The 15,836-nt window shown below is 43.3% G+C and overlaps 1 protein-coding gene across 4 annotated transcripts in view; it reads left to right on the top strand.

Annotated features, from left to right (window-relative positions):
* The window catches only part of APOB (apolipoprotein B), a 195,229-nt gene that overhangs the window by 109,050 nt on the left and 70,343 nt on the right, over positions 1 to 15,836 (top strand). For 2 of the 4 annotated variants that reach the window (XM_056564290.1, XM_056564289.1), the window contains one exon: positions 14,988 to 15,264. The exons of the other annotated variants lie outside the window; for them this stretch is intronic. The gene's annotated coding sequence lies outside the window, so the exon portion shown is untranslated. The remainder of the gene's footprint in view (positions 1 to 14,987; positions 15,265 to 15,836) is intronic. 4 annotated transcript variants of the gene reach the window in all.

Genomic DNA, 15,836 nt, shown 5'->3' with positions numbered 1-15,836 from the left:
TTTAAGTGGTGTACTATTTTGTACCTGTTAAAGTCTCAAGGGCCTAGATACTGTGAAAGTCCAGGCAAAAGTACTCACCGGCTGGTGTTGTACACAAATACTTTTTTAAGCTTACTGTGGTGCATTGTCCTCCCCTCATAAGTGCATACCACATACGTGCATCTAAGTGGTGTACTATTTTGTTCCTGTTAAAGTCTCAAGGGCCTATATACTGTGAAAGGCCAAGCAAAAGTACACACCTGCTTGTGTTGTAGACAAATTCTATTTTAAGCATAGTGGAGTGTATTGTACACCCCTCATATACGCAATAAGTATGTCAGGCAGAGAAGTGCCTGGACGTGCACAGAGAAGTGGCAGAGGCCTAAATTCATCAGGCAGAGGTCGCAACAAACATGGGGTCAGTGGCAGCTGGGGTCGCAGTTAGAGGCCTGAGCTCCCGGTATCAGCTGGCGGTCGTGTCTCGACCAGCAACCCATCTGCTGTCAACAATTGGTTAACACGGTCATCCATTTCATCACAGGTGACATCTGACACCCTCAGACAACAATCGGTGGGTTCCTCAGACACAACCCTCAGTTGGCATGCCCTGGGAGCAGTCCCTGTCCTCCCATTTCCTCTGTCCTATGCGGTTCCCTCCCCCACAGAAGTATCTTATGTTGTGGGTTCTGCTCCACTATTTAGTGAGGATGATCTAGAGGACAGTCGGCAGCTACTGCCCAGCCAAGAAGTAAAGGAGACATCCTCCACATCCTCCGCTAGGCGGGCAAGTAGTGATGAGGAGTGGTGTGGGAGGTGGTGTTGCGAGCGTTCAGGCTCCTAAGCAGACACTGATGAGGAACCTGAGGAGGATATCAGTGACGTGCAGACACTTGTTGATGATAATGAAGCCGATCGCATTTGGGAGCCGGGTGCAGAAAGAGCTTCATCACCATCAGGAGAAGAGGGTTGCAGGTTGCCCGTGAGGCAGCAGCTAAGCCAGCAAGGTGGTAGCATGGTTGGCAGTCAGCATGGTGGCAGAAGTGGAAAGTCTGGGGTAGACCACCTGCTCCGTGGCAGCCTACCTTCCCGGGAGGTAGTGGAACATTGGTTCCTGGAGTCAGCAGCAGTAGCAGTCAATCAGTGCGGACTGTTGGTGGGAAAATCAGCTACTCGGCAGTGTGGCAGTTTTTCATCAAGCATCCGGAGGAGGTTAACATGGCCACATGCAAGATGTGTCAGCAGAAGGTGAAGCGTGGTCAGGGTCCCAATGTTGGCGCAACGGCCCTCCGTTAACATATGCAGTATCACCATAAAGCAGTCTGGGAGAATCATGGCTCCGATGTGGTGGTCCAACCTTCTGCATCACCCAGTGGCATGCCGCTCCCTGTTTCAGCCAGCCAAGGCTCCACCACCTCAGCTGGTGGCAGCTGTGTGTCATACCCTCCTTCTGTTGCTCCAGATGCTCCTGCTCCTCCTACTTCGAGTCAGTCATTCCACCAGCAATCCATCAGCGAAACCATGTCCAAGAGACAACAGTATGTGCCCACCCATCCAACAGCACAGGAGCTGATTGTGCTACTGTCCAAGTTTCTGGTGCTGCAGTCCCTCCCTTTTCAAGTGGTGGACTCTGCACCTTTCAGAGAACTGATGGCTTGTGCCGAGCCAAGGTGGAGAGTCCCAAGCCGTCATTTCTTTGCGAAGAAGGCAGTACAAGCCCTGCACAATTTTGTGGAACAGAAGGTGGGCCAGTCCTTGAGCCTGTTTGTCTGTTGCAAAGTGCACGGCAGCGCCGACATGTGGAGCTGTAACTACGGTCAGGGACAATACATGTCCTTTACGGCCCACTGTGTGAATGTGGTTCCTGCACAGCCACATCAGCAACTTGGACAGGTCACGTCACTTCTGCCTCCACCCTCTCAGACCGTTGGTCCTGTGACAGTGTATGACTCAGCCTCCTCATCCTCCATCTTGTCCTCAGCCTCCACTGCACGGATAAGTCTCAGTGCCCCTCCAGCATACATGTGTGCAGGACACGGCCGTGTCACGCTGTTCTTCACATGTTTGCCTTGGTGTCACGATCACACCCTATCGGTCCAGCTAAGACATTAGAGAGAGTGTGATGGTGTAAAGGTTAAAGCCGCCAGACCTCTGGGTATCCACTACAAGTCCCAGCAAGTCACCAAATTAACCCTTAGATAAACGTGTTTTACCAGAGCCTCCTTCAGAAAGGTGAGCTCATATATTTAGAGATCAAAGACCAGAGCTGATTAATTAAACATTTAATCTGATAAAAGGTATCACAGTGCTGACTATATAAAAATACAGAAACAAATAACATACAGTTACAAAAATATATAAAAGAGTTTAGCAAGGCAAGTTCAGAAAACAAAAGATGAAGTTCTTACAGCATGATGATATAGCAGTCCATCAGTGAGTGAGAGTGCTGTTCTTAGGATGGTCTTTTCAGCTTGGGGCACAGCCTTGAACACCCTGAGTCTAGCATTGTTTTAAATATCATATCTGCTTTCTTGGGAGGGAGACTCCATTCCCTCCCTCCCCTTTGATCCCACCAGGGGGTATTTTCTCTTCCTGGTCCCTTATCTGTTTGGTTATAGGATGGGACCAGAGTGCATGACTTCAAAAAAGCCTTTGACAAAAAGCCAGACCCCCAATAAAATGCAATACACAAAAGGACACACCGTCCGAATGACCGCTCACCCATGTCCTGGACAATCCATCACACACAGTTATAATTTATAATACACATATAGGATTTTAATAATCAGGCCTTGGCCTGACACTTGGCGAATGGAATCACATAGGGGAGGAACTGCTAAAAGTCATTCATAAAGAAATCGGAGCATGACTTACTCCACAAAAACTGGAAATGGGAACAATGGTGACCGACAACAGGAAGAACATCTTTTTCTGCGCTGAGACAAGGAAGGCTGAGCCATGTGCCCTGCATGGCACACATGTTCAATCTGGTTGTCAAGCATTTCCTGAAGTTTTCCCCCTATCTGCAAGACATCCTAACAATGAAAAGGAAACTTTGCATGCACTTCAGCCACTCGTGCACCGCAAAGCACACCCTCCTTGAGCTGCAGTGTCAGAACGGCATCCCCCAACATAGTCTGATTTGCGACGTTTCCACACGTTGGAATTCCACCTTCCGTAAGTTGGACCGACTATACGAACAGAGAAAAGCCATCACCGATTTTTTGATGATCCAAGCGGATAGGGGGACTCCCCTGTGTAACTTCAATGTCAACCAGTGGCAGCTCATATGTGACACCTGCTGTTTGCTCAGGCCCTTTGAAGAAGCCACATTTTTAGTCAGTCGCCATGATTAAGAGATGAGCAACGTCATTTCACTGCTTCATATACTACAACACGTGTTGAAAACGATGACTGGTCCGGGCACTGGAGATATGGCGCCTACATCTCACGGCCACATGAGCCCTGTAAGGGCTGAACTGGAGGAGGGGGGGAGGGGCACAGTGGAGCATAGTTTAGGTTTCGCGATATGGGCGGTTTTATTAGTCATCTGACAGGATAGGAGGAGCAGGAGCAGCTAGAGGGTTGTAAGGAAGGCGAGACAGAGGACCCAGACACACTGTGGCAGTATGCATTGGAGATGGAGGCAGGGAGTCCCTCCGAGTCACTTGCACAAATGTCACAATGCGTGCTCACTTGCTTGCGTGGTGACCACCGATTTGTCACCATTCAGGCAGCGAGATGACTTCTAGCTCTCCACCTCTTTGGACCCTTGCTACCGACACAAAATGGGGACCTTTTTCACACCCACAGAGAGGGTGGACAAACTGACCTAGTACAGAGACATCCTATGTAGTCAGTTGGCCGATGCCTATCTGCGCCATTGTCCATCCCCTCCCAGGTCTGACTCGGGGGCCCTCTGCGCTCACCTTCCACTGCCATGGCTGCTGGGGTAGGGTGGGGCGGCAGGAGCAGTACCAGCTCCATCAGCAGCAGCCTGAGTCTACAGTCGCTGATGAGTAGCTTTCTTCACCCGCATAGTGAAGCAACTCATCAGCAGCAGGTAGACCTGGAGCAGGACCTGAACCAGCAGGTGATGGCATACCTTGACATGACCATGCCAACACACCTTGAAGATCCGCTGGACTTCTGGACAGCCAAATTTTATTTGTAGCCGCAACTAGCAGAGTTTGCCCTGGAAAAGCTGTCAAGCCTGACCAGTAGTGTGCCATCAGAGCGGGTTTTTAGTGTGGTGGGGGTCATAGTATCCCCAAGTAGAACTCGTCTGTCCACGAAAAATGTGGATAGACTGACCTTTGTGAAGGTCTCATGTTCTCATGCTGCCGCCACCTCCACGCTGTGTTATTCAGCCACTTTATGGTCTCTTTATTCTCTTCAATTTGGACGCCATATGGTCTCACTGCGGCCACATCCAGACACTCTGCGGCAGTGATTCTAATAGCGATGCCTGTAATCTGCATGTCAAACTGAATAACAGTATTATTTCTCTAACAAAGCACACTCCCTATGCGTGTTAGGACAAGGCTAAGTGTTCTACACCCCTATTGAAGCAATATGGTCTCCTCATGCTTCCGCAACCTCCATCCTGTGTCATTCAGCCTCTATATGGTCTCCTCATGCTGCCACAAACTCCAGACTGTGTCATTCAGGCACTATATGGTGCTGACAACTCCAGGCTGTGTCATTCAGCTACTATGTGGTCTTCTCATGCTGCGGCCACCTCCACGCTGTTTCCATCAGCCACTATGTGGTCTCCTCTTTCTGCCGCCACCTCCACACTGTGTCATTCAGCCACTATGTGGTCTCCTCATGCTGCCGCCACCTCCACACTGTGTCATTCAGCCACTATATGTTCTCCTCATGCTGACGCCACCTCCACGCTGTGTCATTCAGCCACTATATGTTCTCCTCATGCTGCCGCCACCTCCACGCTGGGTCATTCAGCAATTATATGTTCTCCTCATGCTGCCGCAAACTCCAGGCTGTGTCATTCAGCCACTATATGCTGCCGCCAACTCCAGGTTGTGTCATTAAGCCACTTATGTGGTCTCCTCATGCTGCTGCCACCTCCACACTGTGTCATTCAGCCACTATATGTTTTCCTGGTGCTGCCACAAACTCCAGGCTGTGTCATTCAGCCACTATATGCTGCCGCCAACTCCAGGCTGTGTCATTCAGCCACTATGTGGTCTCCTCATGCTGCCACCAACTCCAGGCTGTGTCATTCAGTCACTATATGTTCTCCTCATGCTGCCGCCACCTCCACGCTGTGTCATTCAGCCACTATATGGTCTCCTGATACTGATGCCACCTCTGATCTGCATGTCATACTGAATAACAATATTATTTAACTAACCCAGCTGCGTTTTACAGCAAGGTAAAGTGTTCTATACCCCTATTGAGGCTCTCTGTAGACCACAAATAGCCGTTTTTAATTGTGATTCACCATAAATAAATTCGGACCGAACCAAATTTTCCGGATAATTCTGCGAATAGATAGATAGATATATTAATTTATTTATATAATGTATAAGATATATCTGGATGCTCTGGGCAGTCTTAGATATTTTATTCCCTTTCCATTTAATATGAAATGGCTGATCCTCAAATATTGTTTAGCTGCTCACGTTAATCTGCAGGGAAAGTGTGAAATCTTTTTCGCATTGTTTTCTGTCTTGGACATGAAAACTGCATTACGGAGAAAAAGGACATTTTGTTTAAAGGCTGGTTTCACACACAACATTTATCAGTGTTTTTCATGGCATTTTAAACAGTTTTTTTTATATATATCTTTGCAAATTCAAAGCTAGAAGCTGGTGAAAACATTGAATAGGCTGCATGCTTGCATAAGCGCTGTGGCCTTTTCAAGCAGCTGAATGGTGGGGAGCTGGGAGTCATTTTTTAAAGGCTGGATCACCCCTTTAAACTCAATAATAAAACAGTGTGCGGTAAGCTCAGTGAGGCAGTATAAATGCTATTTAACGTCTGTGTAGCTCTGTAGGGAGCTTTGTGTCAGGAAAGTGGAGCTCAGACTGCTCTAAAAAATGTGTTAAGAAATTAAGCAACACATTTTTAACACAACATGGCATTATAAGGTGGATACATACCTTAAAGGGGTACGCCACTGGAAAACTTTTTTTTTTTTTTTTTTTTTTTTTAAATCAACTGGTGCCAGAGAGTTAAACAGCTTTGTAAATTACGTCTATTTAAAAAAAAAATCTTAATCCTTCCAGTACTTATCAGCTGCTGTTATGATCCACAGGAAGTTCTGTTCTTTTATAATTTCTTTTCTGCCTGACCACAGTGCTCTCTGCTGACACCTCTGTCCATGTCAGGGACTGTCCAGAACTTCTTTTGGATCATAACAGCAGCTGATTTTTACCTTTGGTCCAAGTGGTTAACATACAAACCCTTGACAGATGAGCTTCAACTTGACGGGCGATAGATTTGTGGTGGTCTTTCAAGCCTTTTGTTTTTTCTCTATTTATTCTTACCTTTTTTCCTGATTATTAATGAAGTTGAAATAGTGAAAATTGCTACTTTTTCTGGGATATATTACCCTTATTTTCTGTTTCCTCTCTATGATTTGTGATGTTTAATTGTAAATAGTATGTATGTTTGTTGTCAATAAAAAAAAAAAAAAAAATAACAGCAGCTGATAAGTACTGGAAGGATTAAGACTAATTTACAAATCTGTTTAACTTTCTGGCACCAGTTGATTTAAAAGAAAATGTTTTCCAGTGGAGTACCCCTTTAAAGCCTAATATATTTAGAATAATTTATGATACTTGTATTTAACCTCAATTTATGCAATATTTAACCAACATACTATCAATGCAATAGACAATCACTTAAAATCTTGCTTCATTAATGCTTAATTATTAGATTTTGTCATTACAACTGGCAACTATATTGAACATTTTTAATGACCTGAGTTTAATGGAATTTGCAGGGCAGATGTAAGATAGTGATCGCAGTGCTATGTGTACTGTGAGTTACAGGAACAATTAAAATTATTAATTAGCATAATGGATTCTTTTTGTGATAATTGCCTATATTGATCAAACGTTCCCGGTAATAATGAGTCACAGAAATGACTGATTCGGATAAAGAATTTTTTTTCTTTTTTAAAACAAAATATTATGACTGTATAATATACTGTGTCTATATTTCACACTAACCAGAGAAAAAAGGACTTAAAGTGTTCTTGTTCTTTAAAAAAATAAAAAGTAACTTCTGACATGTCATATTTTGATCGGTGTTGAGACCTCCAATTATGAAGGGAAAGAACAGAATGAAGTGTGTGATAGCAATCTCCATCGCCCCATAGACTTATAATGGGGTAGTCCAGAAATACTGGACTAAGATTGCTGTGATCTGGGGATTAAAGCGTGTTACGGTGCATTTCTTCCCACTTATTCTCCTGATTGGTGGGGTCTCAGCAAAATATTTGACATGACATGTAGGCAGATTAACTAATGTGAACGGGTAAACCTAAAAGTATGTGAATACATACTCAGATTCATCAACACATGTCTAGGTCACTCATTTAGTGGATTTTGCCAACCTTTGTTTATGTGGCATATTACATTTATTTTTTTTTTTGAGGTTATAAAGGGGTTGTCCAGATTAGAAACCCCATTCTGATATAGCTTTTTAGAATTTACTGGGTTAACATAGGGACTTCTCTATTCGGTATCATTATTTGTCACCTGAAATTGAGCATACTAAGAAAGACCATTTATCTGGAGAGGTAGTGAGGTAAATATCTTTGGCACTCATCTGCATAAAATCAAGAACTTTATTTAAGTTCATTTCATTATTATATCTACTCATAATTGGACATAGTACGTTCTCCAGTATTTCTGTGTTTTTTACAGAAAATCCATTACTGGGAATTCTGTACTTCATGTGCATACTTGCCCCCTCTAGTATTACCCATGGGGAAATTAAGAGATTCTGTTTGGACCCTTGGTCATAAAATAAAGAGAAAAATGCATTGTTAAAAGATTGAAAATTAGGGGGAATTCAGATGACCGGCTTAAGCCAATGATTGATAGAGCAGTCATATGCCCCAGAGAAAAATGTATTAATACATAACTGCAATTACCCTACAGCATATATCTGTTAAAATCTACACACATATATTAACCCCTTAAGGACCAAGCTCATTTTGGCCTTAAGGACCAGAGCGTTTTTTGCACATCTGACCACTGTCACTTTAAACATTAATAACTCTGGAATGCTTTTAGTTATCATTCTGATTCCAAGATTGTTTTTTCGTGACATATTCTACTTTAACATAGTAGTACATTTTTGTGGTAACTTGCATCCTTTCTTGGTGAAAAATCTGTAAATTTGACGAAAAATTAAAACATTTTGCATTTTTCTAACTTTGAAGCTTTCTGCTTGTAAGGAAAATATATATTATGAATAAAATTTTTTTTATTCACATATACAATATGTCTACTTTATGTTTGCATCATAAAATTGACATGTTTTTACTTTTGGAAGACATCAGAGTGCTTCAAAGTTCAGCAGCAATTTTCCAATTTTTCACAACATTTTCAAACTCGATATTTTTCAGGGACCAGTTCAGTTTTGAAGTGGATTTGAAGGGTTTTTATATTAGAAATACCCCATAAATGACCCCATTATAAAAACTACATCCCCCAAAGTATTCAAAATGACATGTGTTTTAACCCTTTAGGTGTTTCACAGGAATAGCAGCAAAGTGAAGGAGAAAATTCAAAATCTTCATTTTTTACACTCACATGTTCTTGTAGACCCAATTTTTGAATTTTTGCAAGTGGTAAAAGGAGAACATTTTTACTTGTATTTGTAGCCTGATTTCTCTCGAGTAAGCACATACGTCATATGTCTATGTAAAGTGTTCGGCGGGCGCAGTAGAGGGCTCAGAAGGGAAGGAGCGACAAGGGGATTTTGGAGAGAACATTTTTCTGAAATGGCTTTTGGGGGGCATGTTGCATTTAGGAAGCCCCTTTGGTGCCAGAACAGCAAAAAAAAACACATGGCATACCATTTAGGAAACTAGACCCCTCGGGGAATGTAACATGGGATAAAGTGAGCCTTAATACCCCACAGGTGTTTCATGACTTTTGCAAGTGTAAAAAAAAAAAATAATAATTTTTACCTAAAATGCTTGTTTTCCCAAAAATTTTACATTTTTTTTAGCAGAAAATAGCCCCCAAAAATTGTAACAGAATTTCTCCTGAGTACAGCGATACCCCATATGTGACCCTAAACTGTTGAATTGAAATACGACAGGGCTCCAAAGTGAGAGCGCCATGCGCATTTGAGGCCTGAATTAGGGACTTGCATAGGGGTGGACATAGGGGAATTCTACGCCGGTGATTCCCAAACAGGGTGCCTCCAGCTGTTGTAAAACTCCCAGCATGCCTGGTCAGTCAGTGGCTGTCTGGTAATACTGGGAGTAGTTGTTTTGCAACAGCTGGAGGCTCCGTTTTGGAAACAGTGGCGTACCAGACGTTTTTCATTTTTATTGTGGAGGGGAGGGGGGCTGTGTAGGGGTATGTGTATATGTAGTGTTTTTTACTTTTTATTTTATTTTGTGTAAGTGTAGTGTAGAGTTTTTATGGTACAGTCACACGGGCGGGGGTTCACAGTAGTTTCTCGCTGGCAGTTTGAGCTGGGGCAGAAAATTAGCCGCAGCTCAAACTTGCAGCCGGATACTTACTGTAAACCTCCGCCCATGTGAGTGTACCCTGTACGTTCACATTGGGGGGGGGGAACATCCAGCTGTTGCAAAACTACAACTCCCAGCATGCGCTGACAGACTGTACATGCTGAGAGTTTTAGTTTTGCAACAGCTGTAGGCACACTGGTCATGTATCACTGAGTTTGTGACCTAACTCAGTGTTTCACAACCAATGTGCCTCCAGCTGTTGCAAAACTACAACTCCCAGCATGTACGGTGCATGGTGTACGGTGACTGCTGAGAGTTGTAGTTTGCAACAGCTGGAGGCACACCGGTCGTGAAACACTGAAAACTACAACTCTCAGCAGTCACCGACAGCCAACGGGCATGCTGGGAGTTGTAGTTATGCAACCAGCAGATGCACCACTACAACTCCCAGCATGCACTTTAGCTGTTAGTGCAAGCTGGGAGTTGTAGTTATACAACAGCTGAAGGTACACTTTTCCATAGAAAAAATGTGCCTCCAGCTGTTGCAAAACTATAAGTCCCAGCATGCCTATGAGGGAATGCTGGGAGTTGTGGTTGTCTGCCTCCTGCTGTTGCATAACTACAGCTCCCAGCATGCCCTTTTTGCATGCTGGGAGCTGTTGCTAAGCAACAGCAGGAGGCTGTCATTCACCTCCTACTGCTGCTCCGGGACACAGGTCAGTCCCTCGCCGCCGCCGCTCCTGGGGCCCCGATCCCAACATTGACGCCAGAGATCGGGGTCCCCAGCTCCCGGGGTCTTCTTCCCGCACCCGCTCACGTCCTCCGGCGATCGTGAGGTGGCACCAGTGCTGGCTATGGCTGTCACTGGAGACCCGATTGACCCGGGATCGCCACAGATCGCTGGGCTGAATTATCCAGCGATCTGCGGCCATCGTCGACATGGGGGGGCATAATGACCCTCCTGGACGATATGCCACGATGCCTGCTGAACGATTTCAGCAGGCATCCAGCTCCGGTCCCCAACCACTAGTGGTGGGGACCGGAATTCCCACAGGCGTATGGATACGCCCTCAGTCCTTAAGGACTCGGAATGCAGGGCGTATGTCCTACGCCCTATGTCCTGAAGAGGTTAATATATATATATATATATATATATATATATGTATATATATATATATATATACATACAGTACAGACCAAAAGTTTGGACACACCTATGAAAATTGTGGATTCACATTGAAGGCATTAAAACTATGAATTAACACATGTAGAATTATATACATAACAAAACAGTGTGAAACAACTGAAATGAATGTCATATTCTGGGTTCTTCAAAGTAGCCACCTTTTGCTTTGATTACTGCTTTGCACACTCTTGGCATTCTCTTGTTGAGATTCAAGAGGTAGTCACCTGAAATGGTTTTCACTTCACAGGTGTGCTGGTGTGGAGGAGGAGGTGTGATGATGTGGGGGTGCTTTGCTGGTGACACTGTTGAGAATTTATTCAAAATTGAAGGCATAATGAACCGGCATGGCTACCACAGCATCTTGCAACGGCATGCTATTCCATCCGGTTTGCGTTTAGTTGGACCATCATTTATTTTTAAACAGAACAATGACCCCAAACACACCTCCAGGCTGTGTAAGGGCTATTTGACCAAGAAGGAGAGTGATGGGGTGCTGCGCCAGATGACCTGGCCTCCACAGTCACCGGACCTGAACCCAATCGAGGTGGTTTGGGGTAAGCTGGACCACATAGTGAAGGCAAAAAGGGCCAACAAGTGCTAAGCATCTCTGGGAACTCCTTCAAGACTGTTGGAAGACCATTTCAGGTGACTACCTCTTGAAGCTCATCAAGAGAATGCCAAGAGTGTGCAAAGCAGTAATCAAAGCCAAATGTGGCTAGAACCTAGAATATGACATATTTTCACAATTTTTTGTTATGTATATAATTCCACATGTGTTAATTCATAGTTTTGATGCCTTCAGTGTGAATCTACCATTTTCATAGTCATGAAAATAAAGAAAACTCTGAATGAGAAGGTGTGTCCAAACTTTTGATCTGTACTGTGTGTATATATATATATATATATATATATATATATATATAAAGCCAAAAGTAACTGTGGGGCAGCACAACCAAAAACGAGAAGTAGGTGATGGGTGCCAGCAGTCTATTGTCCCAGGTGACGGGTCAAAGGAAGATAATCAAAGTAAAAAATTCTGCAGCACTCCAAAATAGATGCAAAAGGTGGTGGATTTATTAGCCTGACGGCATAGCGAAGTTTCGGCTGCCCGCTTGCAGCCTTTCTCAAGCTTTGTAAATTACAAAGAAGTCTATTAAATAGCCATATTAAATACATGGTATCCATATGGCATGTATCAAATAACCAAATCCAGAGCTGAAGTGACTTGCCAAAAAAGCTCTTATCTGCCCAAAAGACAAGCCACAAAGCTTCCTGGGGAGTGTCCTTTTTGGCAAGTCACATCAGCTTTATGTTTTGCAGTCACAACAATGAAGCATACAAAAAAAAAAAAGAACACTCTACCTACTGTGAAGCTTGGAGGAGGCTCGGTTTTGTTTTAGGACTGCTTTGCTGCATGTGGTACAGGGTGTCTGGAATCTGTACAGGGTACAATGAAATCTCAAGCCTATCAAGGGATTCAGGAATTAAATTAAATGTACTGTCCACTGTCAGGAAGCTTGGTCTCAGTCGCAGGTCAGGGGTCCTTTAACACGATAATAACCCAAACCACACAGCTTAAAAAGGTTATCCAGGATCCAAAAACAGAGATAATTTCTTTCAAAGACCACTCCCTGTCTGTCTCCACTTTGGGTGTGGTATTACAACTTCGCTCCATTCACTTCAATGGAACTGAGCTGCAGAACCACACCCAACCTGGAGACAGAAAGGGAGCAGTCTTTGAAAGAAATTATCTCTGTTTTTTTCAATTCCTAGATAACCCCTTTAAACCATGGTCTATTCTGAAGTTGCCTTTTATAAGCCCTGATTTGAATCCTATTGAACATCTATGGAAGGAGATAAAACATGCAGTCTGGAGAAGACATCATTCACACCTGAGACAGCTGGAGCATTAACTTTTGAGGAGTAAGCCACGATACCTAGTGACAAGTGCAGACGTCTCATCAGAGGTGTAGCTTGTAGCTTCTGGGCCCCAATGCAAAATCTGCAACAGGGCCCCATATGCCATTTAAAATACTGGTCTCTTATTGGGCAGATGTGTTTTGGTGCCCCCTTAGGCACCAGGGCCCCGATGCAACTGCTACCTCTATAGCTATGCCGCTGAGTCTCATTGAGAGTTACAGAAATTGCTTTACAGGAGTTTCATTTTTGTCCAGGACAGTTTCATTATTTTGTTTTACCACAATTCAAAAGCAATGTCTGTGTTTCTTCAGTTAATTTTCATAAAATTTTTATTTTTATTTTCAGTAAATTACTTTTACTTTATTATTTCTATTACTATTATTGTCAGTTTCAATTTATTTCAGGGAGCACTGTGCATGTTTTTGTCTTTAAAAGAAGGGTAACAATAATTTTGTCCATAATTGTACTTAAAGGGGTTATCCACCATAAGGTGATTTTAGTACGTACCTGGAAGACAGTAATGGACTTGCTTAGGAAGGATCTTCGCTTGTCTTGGGGCAAAAAGGCTATGGTGTGAGATTACCTTAACACTGTGGCTAGCTGTTTGTGAACTGGTATTTCCTGTTTGACTTTTCCTTTTTTGACTACAAATCCCACAATTCCATTTTCCTCCCTCCCACACATCAGCCATCCCACCCATTGAAACATAAAGGAGCTGCATCCATTCAAGTCAGTGTAGTTTTCAATCAGGGTGCCTCCAGCTGTTGCATTAGTTGCAGATTGATCTCTCTCCCACCAAGTGATTCCTCCACCCATTGAAGCAGACAGGAACCCTGTCATCAGCTGACTAGTGAGTCAGGTTTAGGCCGCATTGCAAGCTTGGAAAAATCTGAGACAAAAGTAATTTTGTATGCTGGTAAAAATAAATATTGGAGAGAAAATCACAGAATTGATCACAGAATTGTGAGAAAACCATAACACACAGGTACAGACACTATATTATGAACTACACTAACTTTACAGCCCCTGTAGCATAGTCAAATAAAAAAAATTCCTGGGCAACTTTTCCTCTGGGCCGGTTTTGACAAATCTCCCCATTAGAGTCTCTTTGGAGACCCAGATAACTGAGGGTCTCAGCAGAGGAGACATTTTGTGACTTGCTTTTTGTCAAGAAACACCTATAGCAAGTAGTGATTCAAATGCAGAGAACCTCTATTTGTACAATTTAGCCTTTAAAAATTTTTTTAAAAAAAGTTACTAGAAGATTGTATAAAATACATTTAAAAAATGATTTGTTAGCCGTCAAATGTAGAGAAAGCTTAGTTCAGTTTTTAATTTCTTTACTATTGGCTGTGATCAATGGATCAATGACTACAGCCTGAATGCATTACAAAATCAAAAATCCATTCTATTCCTTCCCCATGCTTTACACTGCCGTTTGAATGCTGTATATAAGCAGAAGCTCACAAGGAGTTCAATGCAGTGGAGCATGGAGTCATTAGTGGCCATCAGATAGTGAAAACATTTGGCTCATGTAATAACATGAAAATATCACAATGAATGTTTCCCCGCCTATGATGACACTTATTGTTTTAAAGATTGTGAGGTTGTGAGTCATTCCTCAATGCAAAAGTTAAGGTTTCTGTTGATTCTTTGCTTTAGCACAAAACCTGGGTCATAGCAATCATAGACATTGTGCAAACACACGAAGTACAGTAGATAATCAGCTGCTTAATGACTCTGACAAATCTCCTAGATAGGAAGTTATCATCTTAGTAGTCATCATATTCTCAGGTTTATTGTTGGTTCCTATTTACTGCCATTGCTGAATCTCACTTTTATATAGTAGTTTGTTCATTTAAAGTGTACCTGTTTTTGCAAGCTGTTTATATAATGTAGATAATAACATTATATGTCTATATATGTAATATACATTGGTTAAAAATTGAAAATTGTGTATATTTTTGGGTGAACAAATGCTGTCCATACAGCTATTGTCTCTGTGTCTATTTGCAGAGACAAACTACAGGAATTGAGGTCAGGACTCTGTGCAGGTTCTTGGTTTGTCAATCATCCTGCTGTGTAAGCCGGGAGCCTGTCACAGAGCCTCAGTGCACAGAGCCCTGCTTGCCCTCATTGCTAGAGATGAGCACATTTTTTGAAAAAATCGATTCAGCTATTTAATCGCTATTAAAAATGGCTATTTCCTTCCTACAGGGAGCCTCAATAGGGGTGTAAGATTCAGTGAAGGATGCCTGAGGAAGCTGCGCCTGCACAGTGAAACGCATTGCATCTTGGATGAATAAAGCTTTTTATACCTGAACCCACCTACCTGAAGCCTCTTTGTTCCTGTCAGCGCCTGAGAATCCCTACTTTTTACGAAGTTCACTGGATCTTACAAGCTTTTATGGGAAGGCTGCAGACGATAACACAATAATCCTTGCTTCCACAAGTGCTGACCATTGTTGTGTATGTCGGTACACAACCGGAGCGGGTAAAAGACCATCTGTGCCCCCGTCCTTGTCCGGTATTAGCACGTGTGATCCTCCACAGGGAGCGCCTCTGCTTTGTGTTTTTAGGCTTTCAATAGGGGTGTAGAACACTTTGCCTTGCTGGGTTAGTGAAATAATACTGTTATTCAGTATGACATGCAGATCAGAGGCGTCACTATTAGAATCACTATCGCAGAGCGGCACAATGACAGAGCCTGGAGATGGCATCAATATCAGGAGACCATATAGTGGCTTAATGACAGCGTGGAGATGGCGGCAGGATGAGGAGACTATATAGTGGCAGCATGCAGAGAACATATAGTGGCAGAATGACACAGCCTGGAGTTGGCAGCAGCATGAGGAGACCACATAGTGGCTGAATGACAATGCATGGAGTTGGCGTCAGCATATAGTGGCTGAATGACACAGCCTGGAGTTTACAGCAGCATGAGGAGAACATAAAGTGGCGGAATGACACAGCCTGGAGGTGGCAGAAGCGTGAGGAGAACATATGATGGCAGTATGAGAGAGCATTGAGCTGGCATCAGCATGAGGAGAACATAAGGTGGCAGAA

Source organism: Hyla sarda, chromosome 3 (assembly GCF_029499605.1).
Source record: "Hyla sarda isolate aHylSar1 chromosome 3, aHylSar1.hap1, whole genome shotgun sequence".
In the NCBI taxonomy this organism is placed as follows: domain Eukaryota; kingdom Metazoa; phylum Chordata; class Amphibia; order Anura; family Hylidae; genus Hyla; species Hyla sarda.
The sequence above is the reverse complement of the archived record's forward strand: the minus strand, read 5'-3'. Positions and strand labels throughout refer to the sequence as shown.